Source organism: Pelobates fuscus, chromosome 1 (assembly GCF_036172605.1).
Source record: "Pelobates fuscus isolate aPelFus1 chromosome 1, aPelFus1.pri, whole genome shotgun sequence".
Lineage (NCBI taxonomy): Eukaryota > Metazoa > Chordata > Amphibia > Anura > Pelobatidae > Pelobates > Pelobates fuscus.
Genome location: NC_086317.1, coordinates 160,911,963 through 160,916,612, shown reverse-complemented (window position 1 = coordinate 160,916,612; position 4,650 = coordinate 160,911,963). Strand labels below are relative to the sequence as shown.

General features: G+C 47.0%; 2 non-coding genes across 2 annotated transcripts; both read right to left on the bottom strand.

The window, feature by feature from the left end:
• Positions 1-1,428: 1,428 nt before the first annotated feature.
• TRNAW-CCA (transfer RNA tryptophan (anticodon CCA)) lies at positions 1,429-1,500 on the bottom strand. The gene has a single exon. It is a non-coding gene; the product is annotated as a tRNA-Trp (tRNA).
• Positions 1,501-1,742: 242 nt separating this feature from the next.
• Positions 1,743-1,814, bottom strand: TRNAW-CCA (transfer RNA tryptophan (anticodon CCA)). Its single transcript has one exon. It is a non-coding gene; the product is annotated as a tRNA-Trp (tRNA).
• Positions 1,815-4,650: the final 2,836 nt, after the last annotated feature.

Here is a 4,650-nt window from a genome sequence, read left to right as displayed (position 1 = left end):
GTTTTGGTGCACAAGCCATGTGAAGCACTTCCACATTCTTCAAAAGGCTTTCATGTTTAGTGCCATCACACCCAGCAAGAAACCAGACAGAATGATTCTTATTTGATTCATTGCTTCCCTGAGAAGCATGTGACAGACTGAGCACAGCAATTGCCACACGTTCTCCGTAGGTCCCCAATATTTATCTGTGATAAGCACTGGACCAGAGATCACCACCAGTGATTGTTTCAGAAGACGAGAATCGGCTGCAGCCAGCATAGCATTGCAGTGATGGTATATCAAAACAATCTAAATATACATAAATATGTTTAATGGGACACTGTAGGCAGCCAGACCACTTCAGCCCATTGAAGTGGTCTGGGTGCAAAGTCCCATCACACTTAACCCTGAGAAAATAATTATTGCAGTTTTAAAAAACTGCAAAAATTACCTGCTAGGGTTAACTCCTTCTCTAGTGACTGTCTACCACACAGCCACTAGAGGGACGTCTGGGTGCTCAGACAACTTTTGATAGTCTAAACGACGCTGGACGTCCTCACACTATGAATGATGACTTCCAGCATTGCCAGAATCCCCATAGGAAAGCATTCAATAATACTTTCCTATGGGGAGATCCTAATGTGAACACTGCCATTGCCACGCAGTAGGTCTCCCCCGCAGAGCATGGGCAGAGCTGAGCCAGCACCGAGGGACGCTGGACCCAGGTCCACAACACCTGGGTCTCCTTAACCCTATGGGGATCTTTTTGGACGGAGGTCTGTGAGTAAATCGCAGAAGCGCCTCTAGTGGCCATCAGCCACTAGAGGCAGGATTGACCCTGCAGTATAAACATAGTTTCTCTGAAACTGCTATGCTTTTAGTTAGAGTTAAAACTAGGGGGACCTGGCACCCAGACCACTTCATTGAGCTGAAGTGGTCTGGGTGCCTATAGTGGTCCTTTAACAGCTTCCTCTGACCACAAAAATTGCATTGAACTAAGTGGTGTTTCGGGGCTGGGATTGGCTGAGCTCCCAGCTAGTCAGCATGCTTAGCACAGCAGGGCAATAGCACCCAGTGGACCCCAGGTAAGTTGTGAAACCATTCTCAAACAGTGACTACTCTAGATCTCCTGGGTACTCCTGACACCATAATCACTGGGGCTGCAGTGGTTATGGTGGTATTAATGTGCCTTTATGGAAAATGGTGGTGGTGGTACCATTATGAAGAGCAAAATACACAAATGAAAGCCAGTAACATACTTATAATGTAAGGTTTCTTCAATTGCACTTTATTCAAGAGTCAATGATTGTAGATGCACATGGACAGTCAAGTTATCCTGCAGGGTTAACAAGATAGGAGTCAAGAAATCTTTACAAGCAATGAAATTAAAAAGATCCAACGATGGAGAAGAAAAAAAAGAAATAAAGGGGAAAAAAGAAAAAAAGATAGTGACCCCGACGTGATTCGAACACGCAGCCTTCTGATCTGGAGTCAGACGCGCTACCGTTGCGCCACGAGGTCCATGGATTTAATACTGTGAAACAAGCTTTATCTACCATATCCTGAGTGGAGGAGAGGGGGCTTCTTCAGGTTGGTTAATGTCCTGGAACACATGGAGGACATGCTACTAATAGAAAACCTACCCAAACAGGCACTTAAATTGTACTTCGCTTACTCTAGATACAACCTAAGCCACATTACATTACAGGATGATTGTTTGGGAGAAGAAATAAAATAAGTTCATAAAAGATCAAATAAAAAGCTGACCCCGACGTGATTCGAACACGCAGCCTTCTGATCTGGAGTCAGACGCGCTACCGTTGCGCCACGAGGTCCGCGGATAGCTGCGCTCCCACAGCCGGCTATCACCGTGCGAGCGCGCTCTGTCCTGTCACATGGAAACAGCCGCCACTTTGACAGGCAGTGAGCACTCACTGGCTCTCACACATGGCGAGCACCTGCTCCCACTCACACAGTTCTAGTTGTGCCCACAGTCACTCAGTACCTGCTACACCCACCGGCCGGCACTCCGCTCCCTGACACTCCCCGCCCTGCCCTGTATATATCACTTCCCCCGCCTTCAAACTGCCCGCCAGACGGACCCACTGCAAGGCGGGGGGGGGGGGGTAGGTGGAGAGTGACACGCTGGGAAAGAAGGGAACAAAAACTGATTATACATTTACAGGACGGCAAGAATTAGACACATCTGTGGGTTTGGTACTCCTTCAAAATTCGCTGTACTCTTAAATCAAGACAGGGGAAGAGATAGTAACTTGGCAGAACCCCCCTCCCTCAAGTTATAATGGATTTGTCGATTCCAGCAGTATATAAAGCGCTGAGTGGGGTCGTACTTATTAATGAGAGCACGTTGCCAGTTAGTGTCGCCCATTCAGGGCTGCTGTCATTCTATATGGTGAGTCCCTTCATAGAGCATGTATGAGTGATATCTAACATGCAGCTCTGTAAAGCCATGATTTAACATTATGGAAGTGTCACCTCGTGCTCTCACTACATGTAATACATATTGAAGTGTTTTAAGGAAGAATACAAACTGAAGTAACCAAAAAAAAAAGTGCTTCCTTTTGCTGCATATCTGTGTGTTGGGGTCATTACTTGCTCAAAATATAAGGGGCATCCAGAAATTCTGTATGAACTGATATATTTGGCCATTCCTTTAGTAGTGCTGCATGTGTACAACACTGTAGGGCACGCATGTCAAGCTCAAAGTCTAGCATGGGCCACATAAACAAGGTTTAAGTTTATGTGGGCCGCAATAAAAAAAAACAACCTTACGTTTTCATAGAAACGTAGGTTTTAAACCAGCATCCCCCTCTCTACTAAATCCCAGTCTCTCCCCACCCCCCAGCCAACAAGCAGACTCCACTCACATTGTCGCTGCCAGTATGTGACTCCGGAGTCTGGCATCTGGTATACCCCAAATGGCGCCGTCCACAACCTGTGTCAAATCTGATCCTCCCGCTACTTGAAACCCTGTGAAGGTGGCACACGTCGATGTTATGTTGGAATGTGACGTGGCGTTGCGTGCCTCATTGCACCTCCAGGTACTCCACTATCCAGCCGCAGCCATCGCAACACTGACCGACACACACACACTCACTGACACACACAATGACAGACACACTCACTAACACACATACTCACTCACTGACAGACACATAGACAAACACACACTCACTGACAGACAGACACACATTTACTGACACACACCAATTTAGACATTCTTGCACTCACATAATTGTATTTATTGCTCCCTACCTTAGGGAGCTGGTGTGGGCCACCTTCTATCTGGAGCTCAGCTTTCCTGCTCTTCGCTCCCTCGCGCGCAGTTTAGTGATGCCGGGTGCCGGAATTTGACGTCATATTCCAGCGCCCGACATCACTACAGACGGCATGCGCAAGGGAGCAGTGAAGAGCAGGGAGGCTGAGTTCTCTCACTACCGCCATGAACCTCTCCTCCCTGGCTGGGTAACTTTTAGCAAAGTAGGCACTTGCAATGTGGAGAAAGTAGGTGCCTACTCTGCTTTAACACTAAGCATGCACTCGCGTCTCGCCGGGCCGCGAGTTTGACATGCTTGCTGTAGGGGTTCATTACATCACAGGCTGTGCTCAGTAGAGCAAGTAAACTAAGAAACTCCAGGCACCATCGCTACAACAGAATTCTGTTGTGGCTATGGGGCCCCCTCCCCCATGTAAGTAGTCAAACTGTTTGCAGTATGCCACTCTCTGCCAGAAACTCTTAGCTGAGCTACTGTTAGCGATGTAGAAGCTTCTCTATAGGTCTGATCCCAGACCAGCTTTTATTAGAATATAGGATGTATATTGATCCATATGAGATTTTATAAGTAATGTATTCTACATACTGTGCCACAACTGTTTGTGTATATTGTGTACTACTACTGGAGACCTAAAGGTGAAGGCCTCATTCCTGACAGTACAAATAACTCTTCTTGTGCAGTCACTGGCATTATAATTTTACAGCTAATATACTACAACCAGCGGCGTTGCTAGGATGAAATAACACCAACGGCTTGAGCCCAAAAATAATTTGGTGACTTTCAACCCTTACCCTAACCCCTCCCCTTGTGACAAAGTCCCATTCCCACGTGAGTTTGCCATGAGCTCCTGGAGGAGCTTGCTTGCCAGCCTCCTGCCTACAGACTTTGGACCCTGCAGGGAAACCTGTAAAAGACTACCAAACTTGACCGACCGTTAGCCCTAATTCCCTGGAACTGTTTTGGGCATAAGACCCTGTGCACGGTCGGTCAAAACTATGACTTCCAGGAAATTCCTGAACCGATCTGGGTGATTTTTGGATATGTTGGTCACCCAGATGGGGGCTATCAGGTGATGTAACTTTTGTGGAGGTTTGAGTGTTTATAGGTATTTTTGGGGGTTTGTAAAATGTATGTTTTCTGTGCCTGGAGATAACTGAGCTTAATAAAGGGCTGACTCAATTATCTCCCAGGCACAGGGGAGGTATTGACCTATTTTGAATGGGAGTGTCCTGGACCTGAGAGCCAATGTAATCCTGTGTATGTCTTTACTGTAGTCTGCTCTCAGGTCCAGGGGGGAGTGCCCCTTGCATGGGGACCTGCATATAAGGCCAGTTGTGGCCAATAAACGTATTCCAGCTTGTACTCCCAGAACTAT